Here is a 22,818-nt window from a genome sequence, read left to right on the forward strand (position 1 = left end):
AACTATCCAAGTAAGAAAGGAATTGGTTTCAAAGTCAAAGGGGGGAATCCAGAATAGCATTAAGGAGAGCCATTCATCAGCATAAGGATTTCTGCTTGTGCAACAGAACTTAATCCTCTTCTCCTTCCCTGTGCCCCTAAATCTATTCCAGGGGTTTCCTCAACCATCTGGAGAAGATTTGAGGTAGGTGCTGGGCTCGTGTGGGTGGAGAAGAGGGTAGGAAAGGCCTGTTGTAGAAGTCAAAATCCTTGCACTGACGAGACTCTTTAGTGGAATACTGCCCAAAGGTCTACCAAAGGAAATACCACTGTTCATTTTTTACTTACAGGAGGTTCCGCTTAGTCACTTCAGCAGAGTACCACCTAAATGGGAAGTGAAACCCTGAGTTTTGTCAAGATAAAATGTCCAGCTTATGAAACGACAAATGGATTTTAGTACTTGGTAAACTTACAGTGATGTACAGGAAATGAAGTGAGTGATTCCTTGTCTGACACCAACATTCACCAGTCAGCACTGATACCTTGCCTTTCTGTATCTCTTGAAGACACCAGACAGGTTTTCAGTTTAGAGAGGGAGCAAAAAGGTAACAGTGATAAAGGCTTTTTGGGAATTATTTGAGAATACAAAGAATGTAATGCGATTACAGGTTTAGTGGAATCCTCACAGCATAAACTATGTGTTCTTCTTTTTAGGCATATAATAAAAGGCAACTGCAAACTTGAAATGTATAGGTGGATAGAGATTGGGTAGTCAAGAAAAAGGAGGAAAGTTCTGGGATACTTTACAGACTTAATAATTTTATTGCTGCATTAGGTTTTATGGACCAGAGCACATTGGGTGGATTAACTATTTAGTTTTAAAAGTTGGTAGGTGTTGAGGGATTGAGAAGAGGAAAAGTAATTTGACCTATTGTGGCAAACCAAAAAAGGCAAGATATATCTTCATTAGGGTAGGAGATTAACAAGGCTATTATTTGGAAACTATTAAAGAAATTTGAGAAATATATATTGCAAATCTGGTTATTAGTTGCTGCAGAACTACTCTGTCATTCTCTCTTACCTTTTGGCTTGAGTGAACTGCAATGTCTTGCTGTGAGAAGTACAGTACACAGCTGTTTGGACAAGATAGCCCAATAATAACAAGGATACCATTCTGTAGCTTAAACAAAGAAGCAGTTTTGCTATCGAATGAAAGCAAAAGTTGATAGGGAGTTTGATTTATAATGTGAGTCCCTGGAATGTGGCAGTGTTTCTTGTGCTGGGCAATACAGTTGCATTGCATTGCTTAAATAAATGCCATTCCATCCAGGCACAACATTTCTCTACAGGATAGAAAAGTTTCCCTTCCCCTTTCCCAAGATATTTAGGGGAAAGGAGGACATTGGACAGTTAGTCATGCAGCAATTGTCCTCCGTATGCAATTCAGTAGAGAAATTCTGGTAATATTTCCAAATCTTTTCTAGCATTTGGTACTTTGAGTTGTTAGCAGCTTCAAGTAATGGGGGACAGGAAGAAGGAGAACATCGTTTTATTTATTCAGATCAAACATGTATACGTGTGTTCACATTTTTTTCTCACATGAGTTGCATGCCTTCAACAGTTTCTTATGGGAGGTTTTGTTTGCCATGTCTCTCTTACCAGCTGATACTTCTGTTTAGCTAGTATGCCCAGGAGTCTTGTAATTGCTAACTCAAACATGTTTGGATGAGAGTGAGAAACAGCATACTTGACATTCCTTTTTGCCTTCTGAATATCAATCATACACCTCTTTTTCCTAACAGTGGATGCTGGAAATTTATTATTTGTGTATTTATGTCAAAGAGCGAGTTGGCAGTAAATCAGACCATTCAAAGTTGGGAGTTAACTCTTTGTAAGCAAAAACGTGATCTCCACAGACTTGGCAGAGTGTCAGGCCTAATGAGCACTGCACCTCATTCCTGGTAGGTCTTATCCCATGAATCAGTTGCTGAGACCGAAAGTTCCCGCCTCCCCAGAGTTTTCTAAGTTCTCTCCTTTCCAGGGCTTTCCCCAAGCAATCAGACACTTCACCTGCATGCAGCCTGTCGCTTCTCCGCCCGTTTCAGCTCCCTTCTGGTTTTGGGATATGGGGAGGAGGGGTGCTTGTTGGCATAGTAGGAGGGGGAGATACCCATGATTCTTCACCATCCTGACTCATTTCTGCCTCTTGCCCTCATTTCTCCTCCCACTCGCCGGCCTTGGCTTCCACCTCTGATTCTGGACTTCTCTCTGCCATAGACTCTCCCAGCTCACTAAGCTGTGTTACATCTTTAGCTTCCAACACCTCCCTTTCCCAGTCTTCTCCCTCTTCTCCCTCTGACCAGTCGTTGTTGTCATCCTACCACTGCTCCCCTGGCTCTAAGCCTTCTTCCCTTGGTGGTTTCCCAGCTGGTTCTTCTCACTATTCCTCTGTGTCCAACCACTCACTGACAATTTGTTACTTAAAACAATTATATCCTCCCCTCCATAAAAGTCCAGGGCAACTTACAGTCAAAAAACAATAAGCAGTAGTATGAAATAACATTTTAAAAAAGCAACTCTCTCAGCTGAAGCTAAAATATTTACTGTTTTTGATAGTCTTATAAGTGGGGGAGGGGGAGAGAAACAAGATTGAGAATTGAAGCAAGGGAGAAGTAGCTCCTTTCCAAGTTGTTTGAGAACTCGTACTAATATAGATGGTTAAACCACTTTCCTTTGGGCATTTCCCTGTTGAAAATTTTCTTACCAAGCTGCTTTTACATTTGCAAGGGAAGAGGCTTTACAGGAAGAGACTGGGCTCAGATCTGGGCACCACAGTTTAAGAAACATATTGACAAGCTAGAATGTCTGCACAGGAAGGTGGCCAAGATGACAGAGGGTCTGGAAACCAAGCCTTATGAGGAATGGTTGAGGGAGTTAGGTATGTCCAGCTTGTATAAGAGAAGACTGAGATGTGATATGATAGCCATCCTCAAATAACTGAAAGGCTGTCACATGGAAAATGAAGCAAGCTTGTTTTCTTCTGCTCCAGAGGGTAGGCTCTGAACCAATGGATTCAAGTTACAAGGAAGGAGATTCGAACTGAACATTAGGAAGAACTTTGGTCAGTAAGAGCTATTTGACCGTGGAACAGATTATCTTGGAAGATGATGGACTCCCCATCATCAGAAGTTTTTAAACAGAGGTTGGATGGTCATCTGCCAGAGATTCTTTAGTAGTGATTTTTGCATTGCAGAGGATTGGACTAGTTGACCCTTGGGGTTCCTTCCATGTCTACAATTCTGTCATTTTATAAACTTATGGGGAACAGACAAGCTGCTTTCTTGGTGCAATTTTAGGACTGCATTATGTTTGGGGTGCCTTTTATATGTATCACAGCAGTGAATTCTTACACTGAAATTTTCAAACATATGGGAAATTCATATGATTATTGCACTATATGGATACACTCATGTATAAATATTTTTTCTCAGTGATTCTATTTTGCAGTACATTAAATATTTAGACAATGGAATACTTAGAGGTTTGCATGAGCACATTTATGGCTGTAGCCTATGAAACTGTTCTTAAAAGAAATGGCAAGCATGTGTAAGGGCTAAGTAGCTGGATCTGGGAACAGGCTTTGAACACTACTAGCATGTTGGACATCAGCTACACCTATTTGTCATTCATATTGCACTTGTCAGAACAATTATGACTAAAAAGAGGTATACAAGATCGTAAATAAAATGCAACTATCACAGCAAGTTGAACTTAAAAGTTAATTAACAGTGCCTTTGCATGACTGTTCCAGTCACACACAATTAGTATGCACTTCTTAGGTTTTTCCCCAACAGAAAGTAATTTACAGGTTCTGGAAATCTGATAATTAGCTCATTAATGGCCATCACACCCCTGTTTTTGCACAGTTTTTCTTTTATGTTTCATATTTGCAGCAGAATAACTAGCTTTAGTGTATTATGGACAACTTTAATACTTAGAACAACAGAAATAAGGTAGTCCATTGATAGGATTCTTATCATTTGGAAGTGAAACTGAAGACCAAAATGTGATGTGAAAACTTATTTTGAAGATATATGGGTTACACCTCGAGGTGTTTTGGACTAAAATTCCTGTCTTCCCTGACCATTGGCAGGCTGGCCGAGACTGGGAGTTTGAGGCCAACAATATCTGAAGGACACCAGGTGAGGGAAGGCTGGTTTAAACTGCAATCTCCTCTAAACTATGGGGTGAGAGCATTCGCAGAGCCTAACCCCTGAAAGCAGTGTTCGGAATTCATCAGGCACCAGGCGCATTGTATGTAGCTTGTCACTAAGTGAAGATGCCTGGGTGCCAGGATGGCCCCTGATGTCTCCACCATCTGGAGGTGCATGCCTAGGAATCCTTGGATCTTGCCTGTTTTCCCAAACAAGCAACAATAATTCTATCTGTAATATTTTATTTGCACAATCAGAACAAATTTCAGGAACCAAAAATGCATATTGAAAAATACGACTTTCAAGCCATCTGGCCCCCAATGGTAACTAGGCATTCAATTTTGGTGGCCATAACCCTGTTTTAAGGAGCCATTTGGTGCCTAGCTTACATATCTGAGTTTCTAACACTGCCTGCAAATGTCCAGTTTATTATTCTCAGGCCTCAGGAATTGAAACTGATCCCACAGATCTGCAGGACCTGCCTCAACTGTGGTGTCTAGTTTGATACAGATGTCTGCAGCTTTGTTCTCGGTGCTTTTGTAAATGCATCCCAGTGCACTTCTGAGTGATTAGCTGTTTCTCCCCCCTCAGATTGGGTTTAACCAGCCTGTTCAGCCAGAGCTGTTCTGAGGATGCAATAGAGGCAGATAAATAGACTTTCCACTCTGCCAACAGTGCCACATGGTAGCCATGGTTATATGCTTTCACATATTCTCTGCTGTATTCACCCAAGACTCGTGCCACCTGTGCTCTAACCATCCAGCCCATTTCATTGCCTGGAATTCCTCAGAAGATCAATAAGGTTTCTGGGTTTCCTGCAGCCAGAGAGGGTACTGGGGAGTGATCATGTCACTCACAAATGCATCCAGTGTTGTTGTGTCTGCATTTCTCCATCTCCATCCACAGTCTTGTTGATCAGTTGTCTTGTTATGGTCCCTGGGGCTTTGCTATAAAACGATATTGAGCTGCTGCTTCCTCATGCTCGTTAGAAAGCAGATAATTGCTAATTCTAGTTTTGAAACTTAAACCAGCATGTAACAAGACAGGGTAAAGGTAAAGGGACCCCTGACTGTTAAGTCAAGTCGCGGACGACTCTGAGGTTGTGGCACTCATCTCGCTCTATAGGTCGAAGGAGCCGGCGTTTGTCCGCAGACAGCTTCCAGGTCATGTGGCCAGCATGACTAAGCCGCTTTTGGCAAAACCAGAGCAGCGCACAGAAACACCGTTTACCTTCCCACAGGAGCGATACCTATTTATCTACTTGCACTTTGACTTGCTTTCAAACTGCTAGGTTGGCAGGAGCTGGGACTGAACAACAGGAGCTCACCTCATTGCTGGGATTCAAACCGCCGACCTTCTGATCGGCAAGCCCTAGGCTCTGTGGTTTAGACTACAGCGCCACCCATTTCCCCAACAAGACAGGGTACTTTTATTAAAAAGAAGAGTAGGATTGGCTCAAGGTCCAAGCCATGCACATGGCTAAACCTTCTCTTATGAACAAGATACTGAATGCTCGTAGACAAGTCAGTAGGTTGACATATATAAAGTGGAGTTTTTCCCACCAGAATTAAAGGACAGAAGACCTAAATTCAATTATATAATCTTACTGTTACATATTTTACTAAAAATAACCAATAGGTTTGTGGTTGTTACCAGGACTTTTTCTGATTGAATTGAATTTTGTCTGCTTTATAAAACTTTATTTTCATGTTTCTATGTGTATGCCAGGCTGGGCAGCCAGGAGTGTTATCCTGCTGAAAAGACAAACAAATTTGCTTTGCCGATATTCAAGCATTTAGAGTTTAAGAAAATTGCCGTTGAGAGCTGGAGTGACAATGATTGTGTAAAGAATCTATCTTAGAATATTACAAGTATAATATTCCCGTTCTTGCCTTGTTGAGGAAGATAATGGTAACCTCATGTGTGATATATTAGAAGAGAATGTGTTGAACAAAACTACAGCAAAATAGAAGCAATATCTCTCTCAGTTTTTGTTATGACCTTGTAGGTGTGTGTTTCCAGAAAACAAGATAGTCAGTGTTGTTGTTTGTAGACAATACGGGGAATACATCCATAATGTGGAGCTTTTTCAGTTAGCTGGGACTTTTGTTGTCCTGTTCCCTTGGCTTCCCTCACCCTGTCCCATAGCAAGTACATTAGGTCCTGAAGGAAATGTCTATTGTTTGCTGAACACTTGATCTCTTCTAAGAATATTTTGGGCTGTTCTTGAACTTTTGTTTTGTTCTTCAGATAATAGAGCTATTTTTCTAGAACTGCTTCCTTTTCGTGCTATAAATACAAACATGTTTTCACACAGATATCAAGCAAGAGACATCAAAGTTTAAAATTAGTTGGCAGTAATTTACATTTGATCAAGAAAGGGTGTCCATTGATGGAGCAAGCGAGCGTAAATGATTTTGTTGACCGCCTCATTTATTGAGCAGGCAATATTTTTTTCACAGCACATTTTATAGATAAATGGAATGCGCACAAGACATATATGCACAACAATTTCTGCCCTCTTCTTTTGAAGGGAAAGGTTTGCATTCAGTGAAGCTTTTGTGCACCTGGAGCTACAAATATGTATTGGAGTTGCTGGAATCAAAGCGTTTGAGCTAAAACCCTCTTCTTCCTTTTGGTTTGTAATTCAGAATTCAGTAAATGTACTAAGTTACAGAAGTTAGAGCTTGCTTTTGTCTCGTGGAGAACAGTAGCTTGTTGATGCTGAGGAATTCTTTGTTTGCTACAAAATGTCCACTCAATCTTTGCCACAGCAGTCTTTTCTTTTGACACTTTCGTACACCTGACATACAAGAAGCGTCAAAATTATGTTTCCTGCCCCATTCCTGCTTTAGACCCTGAGTAGAGATTAGCCTTACCCTATTAAAAGACGCCTGCTTCTTGGGAGAAAAGCAATGACAAACCTAGACAGCATCTAAAAAAGCAGAGACATCACCTTGCCAATAAAGGCCCGTATAGTTAAAGCTATGGTTTTCCCAGTAGTGATGTATGGAATTGAGAGCTGGACCATAAAGAAGGCTGATCGCTGAATAATTGATGCTTTTGAAGTATGGTGCTGGAGGAGACTCTTGAGAGTCCCATGGACTGCAAGAAGATCAAACCGATCCATTCTTAAGGAAATCAGCCCTGAGTGCTCGCTGGAAGGACAGATCCTGAAGCTGAGGCTCCAATACTTTGGCCACCTCATGAGAAGAGAAGACTCCCTGTCCCTCAGACCTTGTGGGGGGCAGGACTATATTTTGAAAAATAAAATAAAATTGAATGAATTCCTATGCCCCACAAATAACCCAGAGATGCATTTTAAATAAAAGCACACATTCTACTCATGTAAAAACACCAGGCAGGCCCCACAAATAACCCAGAGATGCATTCTAAATAAAAGGACACATTCTACTCATGTAAAAACATGCTGATTCCCAGACCGTCCGCAGGCTGGATTTAGAAGGTGATTGGGCTGAATCCGGCCCCTGGGCCTTAGTTTGCCTGCCCATGGTCTATACAAAATAAAATATTGTTGTTTAGTCGTGTCCGACTCTTCGTGACCCCATGGACCAGAGCACGCCAGGCACTCCAGTCTTCCATTGCCTCCCTCAATTTGGTGAAATTCATGTTAGTAGCTTCAAGAACACTGACCAGCCATCTTGTCCTCTGTCGTCCCCTTGTTCTTGTGCCCTCAATCTTTCTCAACACCAGGGTCTTTTCCAGGGAGTCTTCTCTTCTCATGAGGTGGCCAAATATAGTTATTGTTAATTCTGGGTTTGTTAATGTTGACATTTTGGGGCACACGGGTCCAAATGCTGTTCAGTTGGAAAAGAGGCTTTCTGTGTCTCCAACATTTTTAGAATAATGTTAGCTTGACAGTTCTGCAGAAATCTTTGTGGAACCTGGGCCTCTTTTTCATGAGGGACTTTAAAATTCCTGCCAAGCTTTTCACTTATGTAAAGACTAACAATGGAACACATTCTCTTCTCCTAGAAACAGCAGTGACTAGCAGCACCCTATGAATTCAAACTTTGCTGCTCTTTTTCTCTCCCTTTTCTGTAGTAAAATGCTATGAATAATTTAGGCAGATGTTAATGATTGTCTTTTCAGTGTGCTATAAATTAATACTGTAATTGACACTTTTCTGCCTTAATAAATGGAAAGTGTTGGCAGATCTTCCTGCCTTTGATTGCTCTCTATGTATTCTTGCAAATAAATTGTTTTGCTTAAATAGAGAAGAATTGGCTTAAAGCTTGTAGGCTGCATGGATTCTGCATTTTTCAAAAGCTGCAAGATAGACTACAAAAGTTCATTGTAACCTGTGGTGGTGCTACGATGGTCTCATGCTGACACCATCAGTACCATTATACAATGCTGACCCACACAGAGACTTTTGAAGGCAGCACCATAATTGTAGAACAATTTGATGTTTTACAGCTTTCCCTAGATGTTCATCAGTGCCCTTTATAAAAGTCTACTGGAAGTGATATAAGAGTTGGAATTATGACCAAAAAATAGTATTCAAAGGGGTATTTTGAGGCAATCATTGTTTTTCAAAAGGAACTTACGCATTTATGTCAATTGTATGAAATTTTCTTTCAGTTGTAAATCAGTACAGGAGCACCCTCTGGATTTGCCACATGGACACCTCTGTTTATATGTATATTCTTTCAAAGGCATTTAATTACACTTCTTTAGAATTATTCTTAAATTTTAATTTAGTCTAAGTTATCTATAAATGATGACTTTCTGATCCTAATAGCTTCCTAATGCTGTTTTGGCAAATGAATGATTGGGGGAGGGTGGATTTGAGTAGCAGTGGGTGGTGGGGCTGGAGCAAAAAGTAGGTAGGGCTACCCTTTGTCACCCTCACATACAATCTTTCTTCTCATCCTAGTGCATGGGTAGGCAAACTAAGGCCCGGGGGCTGGATCTGGCCCAATCACCTTCTAAATCTGGCCCACGGACGGTCTGGGAATCAGCATGTTTTTACATGAGTAGAATGTGTCCTTTTATTTAGAATGCATCTCTGGGTTATTTGTCGGGCCTGCCTGGTGTTTTTACATGAGTAGAATGTGTGCTTTTATTTAAAATGCGTATCTGGGTTATTTGTGGGGCATAGGAATTCATTCATTTATTTATTTTTCAAAATATAGTCCTGTGACACGCAGCGTAAATTAATAATGCAGAGTTTTAAAGAATAAAAGCTTTACTGAATTAAAACAAACTTCTTCATAAACAACATGGTTCCAAACAGTTTGACTGAGATTACATACTGACTGTTCACAACTGAAACAGACTGACTCTGACTGACATCTTACAGAGAGCACAAAAGAGAAACTGGCTGCTAAGTCACATGTCAGAGTGACTCAACAGTTAGCAGTTAGGCCTGAATAACCTTAGTAGGCCCAAATGATTGTGCAGTCCCAGCACTTCCCAGCCTGCTTTGCTGCTTCTGCTCTCATGTGTCTTTGTCACATGACACGGTCCCCCACAAGGTCTGAGGGACAGTTGAAAAAGTTTGCTGACCCCTGCCCTAGTGGGTTACCTTGGAAGGAAGAAATTGCTGTTGTCTGAGGTCTGAATTGCATGCTTGAATAGGACTTTCCCCCTTTCTCTTCACATTGCTCCATTCGTTTTAGTATTCACCCTCCATCTCTCCTTGCAGACTCCCCCACCTCCCTAAATTAAGCTGAGGGCCACAGATTCCCCACCCTTCTTTATCTCAGTGAAACCTGATAATCAATGTATGTTGTTTGTATTAAATGGATGTAAATGTTGATTGCCATTCAGTCCCTTATGTACATATTTACTTATGCCGGAGTCCAGAGGGAGATAGGCGGCCAAATGTCCTTACACCCAGTGGGCTATAGGAGCTTCTGGAGCAGCTTCCAATAAATATAAGAAGCTAGCTACAGCAGTTCATTTAATCAAGTAAAAACAAACCACCCAAGGCTGTAATCCTACTATACCTGTGACTAAGCTCCATTTAACTCATTGGGATGTACAGTTATCTTGTCCATGTCTACTCAGAAGTATGCCTTTAGTATGTGTTGGTCAGGTCTAGCCAACATGGTGCTTTCCAGATGTTGTTGAACTTCAGCTCTCAGCAGCCCCAGGCAGCATGACCAATAAGCAGAGATGATGACAGTTGTAGTCCCACATCATCTGGAGCACATCACATTGACTACCCCTAGTGTTGGCCATTGATGCTCTTTGGAACTTACCTGTTGTTTACACATTCTTTTTTAAAGTGAGTTGTGTTGAAATCAGTGGGATCTTAAAGAATTTTATTGGTTTTGATTGATTTGCATCTAACCCTTTCCCCATGGGTTTTAGAGCAGGATCTTAGCCTCACGGTGAGCCTGCAAAGTAGATGTAGACTGAGGAATGATGTTATCTCAAAGGCAACTGTTAAGATTCTAAGTTAAATTGGCTATTTGAACATGGGATATTACACCCACTTCTAACATAGTGAGAAAGTGCATTTTGGAAGTAAAACTGTTTCCGTTTGGGGAATGTTTTGTAGTGGCGTTATTTCATTGCCTGGCTTTAAAAAAAACCAAGAAACTGTTATTTTCTTCTAGATCATCTTGCACGGTAAATATGATACATGCTTCAAATAAATATTCTCCCAGCTTTAACAATTTATTGCCTAGATAAAGGAAGTCTCATAGCACCTGCCAGGTTTTGCAAACCTTCAATAAGAATAAATATCCTGTGCCAGACAAGGTGCCATTAAGGATTTACAAGGGAAAATAATTGAACTTATTTATCAAATTCTGGTTTCAGACAGCAGGCAATTAGCAGTGTTCTTTCTATTTAGGAACATCATTATTTGCAATAGTATGAATAGTTTTAGTAGTGGATGCATATATTTTCACCTTTTTTTTTTGTTCTCCACTACAGAATTGATTATTGGAACTCATTTGCATTAGGATTCTCTTTTTTAAAACCCTTAAACTTTGACATTTCTGTGATTTTCAAGTACGTAGCTGCTATTTTGTCTCATAGAAATAAAGGAAGACTAAAAAAAGTAAAGCAAACACTTAAGTGTTGCACATATGTAGAAATCTATATCCCTACTCTCCTCTTGTTGCTGATAAATGGATGGATTCGGGTTAATTTATTCAAAGAGACTGCGGACCTAAAACTCAGGTAGGGGTAATACAACATTAATCTTCACAACAGCCCTATTGTGTATTATTCGGTGAGTCTTTCTGAGTGCAGGGTCCTCAAAGTCCAACATCCCATATACTGGACCACCGTTCTGATTCATAGTTAAGAAGCATAGAAATATATGTGTCTAAAATTTCACCATTTGACATGAAGGGTTTCTAGCATCCAATAGGCTAGATGTGATATGTTAGTAAAACAATTTTTCTCTTTTTCTGGCTGACCAAGTAGCAATAATCTCCAGCCAAGCAGGTGTGCTTATACTGTTGCTGGGGTTAAGTTACAACACTGTGTTTGCATAAGGCTGCAGTATGAGGATTGGTAGCTCAGTTGATAAGAGCATGGTGCTGATTAATGCCAAGGTTGCAAGTACAGGACAGCTGCATATTCCTGCATTCCAGGCATTGGACTACATGATTCTTAGGGCCCCTTCCAACTTTACAATTCTATGAAATCCAGCGGGTTCCCTTCTAGTTTAAAAACACACAGCTGAGCTACGGGTACTCATCTCCATTTTAAGACTTGGCACTCTCTGGGTGGCTTTAGGCAAGACAGGGTTGTATTCAAGTATATGGTCTTTCTCTGGGTATGAGGCTGAGAAAGGGGAGAAGCCTCCCAGGTGGGAGCTAGGAGGAGGAAACTCTGTATGTAGATGGAAGATTAAGATTAAATGATGATAGAGACCTATGTACATAAATATATAACTTCGTGTTTATTAGAATCAGTACTATTCTGGCGGTTGTTACTATTTTGTTTCCCCCCTCTCTCCTGCCTTCTTTCCTTTTTTATATATTGTTCTCTATTATTTCTTTCTAGATTAGTTAGTTTCTTATTGTATAGTGTGTTGGAAAACCTTAATTAAAATTGATCATAAAGGAACAAATAAATAAAAAGTGGCACATTCTGATCCTGGAGGTAGCAGATAACCATCGTATCATTGATATGAGTTTGTCCAATCCCCTTTAGAAGCCTCCAGGGTAGTGGCCATCACCACATCTTGTGTTGCCTAATTTCATAGTTTTTGCACAATGTGAAGAAGTCCATTTTGTCTGTTCTGAATCTTCCACTTTTTGACTTAATTGGATGGCCTGAGGTTCAGTATATTGAGGGAGGGGTGGAAAAAGAAGCTTCATCTAGACTCTACACCCTTGCAAGGTTTTTATGAACGTTGATCATGTTCCTCTGTAATTTCCCTTTTCCTGAACTACAAAGTGTTGAAACTGTGGACTTTTCTTGTAGAGAGGATGCATCCGTAAAGTTAGTACCTAGTATTTTTCAAAATCCCCTTACATGGTTCCTAACCACATGATTTAACATATTGTCTAACTTCACCATAGGTTCAGGGAAGGCAATATTCATCCAGAGCACGGTGCACAGGAGGAGAGGCTTAGCCCCTTCCCTACCATGCTTCTAATGAAAACCAACCCTTCATGTGACAGTATGCATTCCAGCTCAGCTTCTTTGAATGCGTTTTTGATCAATCCCCAAAGGTGCAATTCAGTATAGTGTTAAAATATAAAAGTGGAAATTCATGCCCCAAACCCCCTGAACCTATTCTGGGTTTCCCCCCAGCCCTACAGAGCAGATTTTTTTGGGGGGGGAGGGGGAGACTGGGGAAGTCCCATTGCACGAGCGAACCTCATTCTACTCATACAAAAACTTAGTTGGATCCACCCACAGTGTTCTGGAGAGAATTGAATCCATTGGCTTTCCCTTTTAACTTTTTTATTAGCCCTGTCATTTTAGATAAATTTCCTTTTATGAAATCAAATGCAACAGTGTTGGACTTTCCTGCCAATCTCTGAAAATGAAACTATCTAATTCTCATTTGCTGTTTAATGTTTCACAAATTACAAAATAACCGGTAGTGACTGATTTCTGTTATTAGAAGGTTGTAATTTAAAATGTGTTTTTAAAAACGATATTTGTCTTGAATTCCAAATGAAGGCTTGTTCCTTAGAAACATGACAAGAGAAAAAAACAAACTTCTTTTGCACCCCTTTATAAGGTAAAGGTAAGGTAACCCCTGACCATTAGGTCCAGTCGTGACCGACTCTGGGGTTGCGGTGCTCATCTCGCTTTATTGGCCAAGGGAGCCGGCGTACAGCTTCCAGGTCATGTGGCCAGCATGACTAAGCCGCTTCTGGCGAACCAGAGCAGCGCACGGAAACTCCATTTACCTTCCCACCAGAGCGGTACCTATTTATCTACTTGCACTTTGATGTGCTTTTGAACTGCTAGGTTGGCAGGAGCAGGGACTGAACAACGGGAGCTCACCCCGTCGCAGGGATTCGAACCGCCGACCTTCTGATCAACAAGTCCTAGGCTCTGTGGTTTAACCCACAGCGCCACCCGCATCCTGCACCCCTTTATATTCACTTTTAAATAGGCCATTCACTTGCTAAATTGACAGTTGTCACTTCCCATAGTTTAGGCAACAGTTCCTTTAAAAAACAAAAAACCCAAACATTTGAGCTAGAATCCTACTTCTGGAATATTTCATGGATAATTCTTTCAGGTACAATTATATTTCCATGTGAAGTACTTTGTTTTAAGCAAGGAAATGTTGACCCTGTTTGAACCAGATTAATTTCCCTGTGCGGTAACACCACACCTATATTCCCAACTGTTGATATTGCAGGTGAGATTCCTGTTGCAAGGACCCCCAGGCTGATAGATACGCGAGGTTCGCACAGACCAACGCTGTGACTCATAATGTTTATATTAATTTTTTGTCTGATGATTGCTTTGAATTTCGACATAATTGTATGCCAGAGAAATGTCAGGTTACTCCCCCCCCCATTTGCTGGCTTTTATAGCTTGATATTTGGGTGAGGTTTTTTGATATTTAGTACAGTATAGCAATCAAATAATTATTCAGTTCATATACAGATACAAATATATTAAATTACTTGTGCTACATCCTGATGGTTGCAGGGAAATGGCAAATATTTTAAAAACTTGCAGTCCTTTGGTAAGGAAAGGGAATTGCTTTCTATTTTGAATTATTTCTTATGCAGAGGATAGCAGGTTAATGTGAGCTTATTTGGTCTTGTCGTAGAAAGTGAGACGATGCTTGATTAGACAAAAACAATGTACTAACTGTAACAGTGACGAAAAGTTCACCTTGTACTGTACTGACACTCAGAAGAGAGAGGAATGCTAAGAAAGGCAAAGCTAGAACAAAATACTTGCAGGAAACACAGGGAACACAGTACAGGTGAGGAGGAAAAAAGAAATACCGTATTTTTCGCCCTATAGGACGCACTTTTCCCCCTCCAAAAATGAAGGGGAAATGTGTGTGCGTCCTATGGGGCGAATGCAGGCTTTTGCTGAAGCCTGGAGAGCGAGAGGGGTCGGTGCGCACCGACCCCTCTCGCTCTCCAGGCTTCAGGAAGCTATCCGCAAACCGTGGGAGAGCTGCCTGCACCCCGAAGCCTGGGGGCGCGCTGAGCTCAGCGCCCCCCAGGCTTCGGGCTTCGCGCAGCTCTCTGCAAGCCGTGGGAGGGCTGCACGAAGTTGCACAGCTCTCCCACGGCTTGTGGAGAGGTGCCTGTTCTGGGGGCTGGGGTCGGGGGAAGCTCGGGCCGAAAAATACGGTAATAAAGAATTTGCCTGAAAGTGCTCACTAGCGTCTCCTCATCATTCTGGGGGGAAGGTGACAGGTGGGGTGCTGCAGGATTCTACCCTGGGCTCGCTGTTGTTCAACATATTTATAAACAACTTGGATTAATGTATTGAGGGAATGCTAATCAAACGTGAAGATGACCAGTGGATTCAAGTTACGAGTAAGGAGATTCTGACTAAACAGGAAGAACTTTGACAGTTGAAAAGACTCCTATGAGAGGTAGTGGTTTCTCCTTCATTGAAGGTTTTTAAGCAGAGGCTGGATGGCCACCTGTCAGATTCCTACATTTCAGGGGGTTGGACTAGATGACCCTTGGGCCCCCTCCAAATCTACTATTCTATGATTATTTGACAGCTGCAAGAATGGAAGTGTAAACAGATATATGCAGGGCTCCCTCCAACATTTGGGGGGGCATTGCGTGTGCATGATGTCACACGCCACCCCCCAACCTGGCCAGGCCGACTTGGCCCGCCACCCACCCACTGCCAGCTGCCTTACCTTCATGAGACGGATGCACCGGGGTGAAGATGCTTTGCCATGCTGCGTACAGTGGTACCTCGAGTTACAGACGCTTCAGGTTACAGACTCCACTAACTCAGAAATAGTACCTCGGGTTAAGAACTTTGCTTCAGGATGAGAACAGAAATTGCATGGCGGTGCGGCAGTAGCGGGAGTGGTACCTCAGGTTAAGAACAGTTTCAGGTTAAGAACGGACCTCCAGAACGAATTAAGTTCTTAACCCGAGGTACCACTGTACATGATGGGAATGGCCAACACTCCTGTTAGGACTGTAGAGGTCAACATAAGGGAGGAAGACTGGCTTTCTTTGTATAGGGCCTTAAAGTGGGAAGCAGCAGTAGGAAATGGTATTACCACTGATTTTGGAATAAGGATGGCGTTACTATCAGCTAATTGGAGATCTTCAGCCATCCCCAATTCACAACAAATAGGCAGAATGCTGTTGCATGATCTATACGATTTTTGTGTATATGTGCCTTAATTTATTGACTGGAAAGGGGAACAGTATGTAACACATGACCCAAGATACCCTGGAGAATGTGCCAAGCTAATGAGGGTTAGTATGAAAGATTACTGAAATTACATAATGGACTTGGCTTAGATAGAGAATCTTCACAATCAGTACCAAAGCTTGGGTCACAGATTTTAGGATTGGGTAGATTGAACATCGAAAGGGGTTAGATTTAACTCCTTAACATTTAACTTCAAAATTTCCTTGGGTTGGCCAGGTTTATGATACAAGAGCTCTCGGTCAAGAAGATAGATTGGGCTTCAAGTGCTAACCCCACTTATCTGTTGAATTCAGTAGGATTTTCTTCTAAGTAGACATGATTAGAATTGCATTGTTAATGTAACTCAAGATGGAAAAGGCGAGTGCTTAATGCCTGCGCTACTCATAGGACATGTGGTATTAGATGCCACTGCTCCAAAATATGGAAGCTAATAGTGTGTTCCCAGAGGAACACATGTGTAGTTGCAGTCTTTTATTTAAATCCATGAAATGTGGACTTTTCCCATTATATTTCCCAATAATTCATATTGTATCTTTCTGTGGAACATGGTGTGGATTTGTAATGGTGGCAAGGACAGCAGTTTCTCTATGTACCGCTGAATCAAATGACTGTTGGGGGCCCCATGCTGTTGAGATAATACCGTTGGCTTACTATTTGTTTCCTGTTAATTGGGCTTGTCACATTAGCATAAAGTACTGATTGCTTTGGATGCTAGGAGGATAGGTATGCACAGTAAAATGGTTCTCCTGTGACTCAGGCAGGGATATAACAATCCTTCATGCTGCACAGAAAGGTCAACATTTCCTTTCTTGCCTGAGTCAGCCACCAGATCGGAAAAATGTGGAAAATCCTTCCTGATCCCTAACATAGCAATCAATTATGCTCTGAGACCAAAAATAACATTACCCATAATATCAGTATCCGTTGCCGTTTCCTAGTGCACATACTGCGCAGCTTTTGATGGCGGAGGGAACTAGTTTGTTTTAGAAGTTATCAACATACTTTCCAAGTCATTATTCACAGTAAGAAATAACAGTAAAATTATGGCTATAAAACACATTGACGATGCTTCATTTAAGGGCAAAATCCAAACTTACACTGGATTTCATCTGTGTCGTAGGCATCATAAACAAAATTTCTAAGTTATTCCTAGTTAAAGAGTAACTAAATCTGGTACTTAAGCACATTGGCGTAGCCAGGACTTAATGGGGGGGGGCAGGCTTTATGTTTTGGTGGGCAGAACCAAGTTATCTGTGATGCAATTGGCTAGTTAGTTAAACATTTTTATTTATTTACTTGAATGGGGGGGGCAGCTACCCCAACTTCCCTACGCCCATGCTTTCAGGATCAGAAAAACCTGGCAAAGAAAACTGCTGGCCATAAAGAAAAATAATGCTTTAGCCTGTTAATGTATGTAATTAATATGGTTGGTTACAGTGCACAAGCCATGGGAGAAATAATAGTTTGAGAATATTTGAGCAATATCATGCCTGAATCTAGGACCCCTTCAGGAGGTTTTTTGTTTGTTTGTTTTTTTACACAAAGATAAGCTGCCTGCAGGGAAGAATGCACACACCCTTGAGTGTTGTTTCACGTGCATAGTTTGGGAAGCCAAGCTGCAGCAAAAGTATTGTGTGCATGGGATAGGTAATGATGATAACCCCCTTTTGTGTATCCAGTGTTCAAGAATGAGAAACTAAGCAATGGGGAATGCATTCACTCTGAAAGCTATAATTATCTGAAATATTAAAAAAGAACTATAGGCTTACTCATATTCTCTCTCTCTCTCTCTCTCTCTAGAAAGAGACGTTTGAAGCTAAGAAGAGGATTAATCTCAGATGGAAAATTGCATTATGATGGTAAATTCCCACTATTCTGTTGAGTTTGTTCAATTTAGAAAATAGAATGCACTTATCTGAAACTATGTCAGTGGTTATTCTGGGGCAGTTTGTGTAATGAGTGGTTTGTTAAGGTGCTTTTCACCTATGTGGTTAATGTTTTTTTAAAAAAACTTTGCATAGCCTTTGGGAAAAAAGTGATTAAAAATTACAAATTTGTTTGCTGCATTTATACCTTCTTTGAAGACGCTCAAGGTAGCATCAGTAGTATTCTCTGCCCCCCCCCCCATCTTGTTAGGCAGATTAGGCTGAAAAATAGTGACTGGCCTAAGACCCCCGAGTGAGTTGCCTGGCTGAAGGGGGATTTGTGGTTTTGTCAGCCCCTCTATTATACTTATTCACAACTTGTTTTTCTTTTTTGCTTGGTATTGTTAAATTGCTTACCTATTATTATGCAAGTGTACATTTTCTACCACTGTAAAGCTTTTCACTGATCAGTCAGTTAATTAAATTAAATTAAAAATATTTTGATTACTAAAAGGCTGCCCTTGAATTAATTGGGCAACACATAAATATACAAATAGTTTTAAAAGACTAAAAAACAACAACTGCAGACAATCCCTTTGTGGTTATAGTTGGAGCACATAAAAGCGTAATTTCAGAAGACCAAAAACTGACAACATGTATATCAGCTGAGCAAAACGTGGAAATTTTGGATCTTAATGAAAGCCCATTGCTGAAAGAGGCTTCATTAACAGTGAGCACCCTGCTCTCTCCAGTGTTGTTGCCCACATGATGTAACAATTATATAGCTGCTCTTTCATATACTAAGTCAAATTTAGATGTATTAACTTTAAAGGAGTCAAAGTGTGGATGTTTCAGTGTGACCCCCACCTCTTATTTTAATGTTCCTACCCTCTAGATCAGTGATGCCTTTCTGGCCTCGGTGGCCTACAATTCCCATCATCCCTATGCATTGTTGGGACCACTGGCAGAGGAATGGGGGGGCAGGGGGAGAGCATTGCCCCTGGCACCATGGGGGAGGGGCGTTCTATCATGGCTGCCCCCTGAACGCACCGCGTACCCCCCCTGCCGTGCCAGGTAGCGCGCCATGCCCCTGGGACGCACACCACGCCCCCGGGATGTGCGCCAGCCACGCCCCCGCCTGCTCTCCGCCCCCACTGCTGGAGCATGCAGCTTCGCCATTGGCTGGGACTGATGGGTGTTTGTTTCCAACAGCACCAGGAGATCGCCATGGTTGTAACTTTGCTTATTAACATTTTGAATCAATCACTTTACATAGATAAAATGTCATTTGTTCTGCTAGGAGGTTCGTGTGTTTTTCTATGTGCTCCCCATGCAGACTCGCACTGTACACAGATTGGATTTGGAAGGGCCAAGACTCCCATGTGTTCCCATCCCATGCTGTGAGGCAGAGTTATTCATGCAGTCCCCCCACCCTTTACTTAAATGCTAATTTTCTTACAACACGTTTTAATTAAGGGTTTGAGAAATAAGTGATTTGCGTTTCGCTTGAAGGAATATTCCTGTTCTGAATATTTTAACACATCTAAGAAAAATACTTGAGGCAATATTGGGAGGGGAAAAATGTAGGGTTAGAGAAGAGGAATTAGTTTTAGAGCAGATGCAGCAGAAACCACCTTGCTTGGTTCCTCCCCCCCTCCAGTTTGTAATGGTGCATTTGGGATTGTATTGCAGTTTGTCTGCCACAGGGTTTCTTCAGTAGTTCATTCTATGATGACTGTGAGAGCACTGTAGGATGTTCATGCAAAACAAACCCAAAAAACCCACGCTTTCTTGCCTAGCCTTATGAGAATAAATATAAGGATTTTTTTTAAGTAATCATACTGTAATAAAACATCAAGTACAGATTCCAAGATCAGTTGTCAGATAATAGTACAAGTAGAAGAGAATTACACATCTATGGACCCTACAAAATGCATAGCCAAAAATTAATACAAAAACCGAATAAAAAATAACACCTCATCCACCCCAAATTCAGTTGGTGTACTTAATTCAGAAATGATGAATGTTGATCCTGCTAGCTCCAGCCAGAGGTTTACAGCAGGTTGGAAAAAGAGTTTGTCACTGATATGGAATAATTTGTCCTAGTTATTCTCCTGTGTCTGTAGAATAAAGGCAATGTATCCTTAGGTACATAATAAAAAAGATTATGATGAATAAGTGATGCATTCTGGTTCTGATAAATAGACAAGTCTCCTTGTGCAGTCAGGGATATAATACCTGCTGCGAAAGAAAAATATTGAGTGTTAACATAAATGTAACAATGGTTCTTTTTTTAGTGTAGAATATGCCAGTTGGGAGCAATGAACCAAATATTTGAAAAACTGTCACTTCTTCATAGAGCCGAGCATACCATATGAAATTATTTGAAGGGTTAGACCTCCATATACCTAGGTTTGTAAGACAGCCTATGTCAGAAAGGGTAACTGCAGTGTACATTAATTTCTGCTTGTACCAGACCACACTCCACAATGGGTAGTGTCTCTTCTCATCCAGTAGGAGCCTACTTCTTCCCAAGATCTATCGGTTGATGAAGATTTCCATTCCCTCTTGAGTCCAGCCACCACTGGATCAGAGAGGAAGCAGGTAGCCGTAACATGACTGATGCTCGCTAGGAGGCTAGGATAGCAGCCTTAGCCCCCCCAGCCCTTTTCTGTTGCAGCCTGTCAGTGGAAACAGAAAGTTTGGCTAGCTAGACCTGCCAGTAAAGAGCATGAATTTTGCCACAACTGTAGCTGGCTTCCAATGGGAAAGCCTCTGTTGGTGGTGGGTTAGTGCTGGCAGGCCAGCGCTAATGGGATGGTCTGGAAGGGTGAAACACCGAAAGGGTTTTCCCACTTTTTTGTGCCATGATGAGAGTGAGGGCACTCTTCCTGGGTGATTGTTTGTAGATGGGCTTGCTTCTAGGTGAGAGGTTGTGGCAGCTGAGGCATGGGGTGGGAGGGATATGGGTTAACTTGGTTTCTGGGAGAAAGTTATGCAGGGGAGCTGTATCTGTAGTGAGAGCATGAATGCAGCTTACAAACTCATACCCAGTGTGGCTGGCAGGTATTTTGTGATGCTGTTGTCGTACATTGTTTTGATTTACTGTATGTGTGGCATTTTTACTGCATATTTATTCTGTATTAATATATTCACTGTTTAGGGGGTCGTTGGGTCAAAAAGCAGCATAGAAATAAACCATAACATAACCTATTTTAGCAACTATTAATCAGGCCTTGCTACCTGAAGGATTGGAGCTTTCCCTCCATGTTTTTGAATTTTTCTTTTGCCATACTTACTGAGGAATTGATCATTCTCTAAGAGAAAGGGAGGTTTGCTTCCCATACCCCTGCCTGTGCAGTTTCTATTAAGATAGGTTCCTGACCCCACCCTCTCATACCACCCTCCAATTTTAAATGATGCATTGTGCCTTTTTGGGACTCTTTGCCAATTTCACCATTGTAGAATTCCACTGGTGAGTTAAACAGTGGTGAAGTAGATATGATGGTAATTGTTCATACTCGGCATACAGTTTTACCTCGGAAGTCAGAACGGAATCCATTCTGGAAGTCCATCCGACTTCCAAAACGTTCAGAAACTAAGGCACGGCTTCCAATTGGCTACAGGAAACTCCTGCGACCAATTGGAAGTCGTAGAAGCCCCGACGGATGTTCGGGTTCTAAAGAACGTTAGCAAACTGGAACACTCACTTCCGGGTTTGCGGCGTTTGGGAGCCAAAACGTTTAATTTGCAAGGCGTTCAGCATCCAAGGTACAACTGTATTATTGCTTGCTGCTATTCTCTTGATAGGGGACGTGGGTGGCGCTGTGGGTAAAACCACAGTGCCTAGGGCTTGCCGATCGTATGGTCGGCGGTTCAAATCCCCGCAGCGGGGTGAGCTCCCATCTTTCGGTCCCAGCTCCTGCCCACCTAGCAGTTCGAAAGCACCCTATGTGCAAGTAGATAAATAGGTACCGCTTAATAGCGGGAAGGTAAACGGCGTTTCCATGCGCTGCGCTGGTGCCGGCTCACCAGAGCAGCTTCGTCACGCTGGCCACGTGACCCGGAAGTGTCTCCGGACAGCGCTGGCCCCCGGCCTCTTAAGTGAAATGGGCGCACAACCCTAGAGTCGGACACAACTGGCCCGTACGGGCAGGGGTACCTTTACCTTTTTAATCTCTTGATAGTATCACATATAATTTCCCAGTGAACATTGCAGTCTCGTTCAGAGTAACATCCAGTTCTTGACTTGTTATATATTACAGTTCATAAAGTGCCCTTTCAGTTTTTGTTGAAATCCTGGCAGTTCAAGAGTTGCAAAGAGGACATGACCTCAGTAAGTTGCAAAGACAGTGTAATCACAAAGTAAATAAAAACTCCATTGCATGCTATTTTGAACCTAATAAATGGGCCAATGTAATGAAACCTGTTTCTGGACATGTGCTGTATTAAAAGTGTAGCAATACTAACAGAGGGTAGAATTTATTCTGTTGAAAGCAGAGTAATTTTAACTGGACAGGGTATAGTATTTGTGATGTAGATGCATTTTCACTATGAGTTTTCCACTGAACTGGTAATAGTGTTGCAACTTGGTTACTTAAGCCTTTGAAAAAATAATTGGATTTCTCCCGTCAAACCACATCATGTAAACTAGCCTATGCTATCTATCTCATTCCTGGTAAGCACAGATTTACTGGATTATTGAACCAGTGGCCAGTGTTTAGAAATTTGGACTCTTTCATAAGCTCACATCTTCTCTCACCTTTCCATTGGTGAAGATGGAACTGGTTATTGACCTTTATGATTTGGTGTTAGCAACAGTAGTGAAATTATGGAAATTGACTTTGGTTCTGATCCAGTGGAAGTTAATCACAATGAAGTTCTTTTGAAACCCATCAGCCAAGTTAATTTCAGATCAAAGGC

The 22,818-nt window shown here is 41.6% G+C and overlaps 1 protein-coding gene across 10 annotated transcripts in view; it reads left to right on the forward strand.

Moving 5' to 3' along the window:
• The window catches only part of SGMS1 (sphingomyelin synthase 1), a 75,615-nt gene that overhangs the window by 12,012 nt on the left and 40,785 nt on the right, over positions 1–22,818 (forward strand). For 9 of the 10 annotated variants that reach the window (XM_083614177.1, XM_083614176.1, XM_083614180.1 and 6 more), the window contains exon 2: positions 17,831–17,889. The gene's annotated coding sequence lies outside the window, so the exon portion shown is untranslated. Of the gene's footprint in view, positions 1–9,680; positions 9,774–17,830; positions 17,890–22,818 lie in introns of those variants that run through there. The other variant, XM_083614181.1, reaches the window with a different exon arrangement.

Source organism: Podarcis filfolensis (genome assembly GCF_964270895.1).
Source record: "Podarcis filfolensis genome assembly, chromosome: 5".
Taxonomy (NCBI): domain Eukaryota; kingdom Metazoa; phylum Chordata; class Lepidosauria; order Squamata; family Lacertidae; genus Podarcis; species Podarcis filfolensis.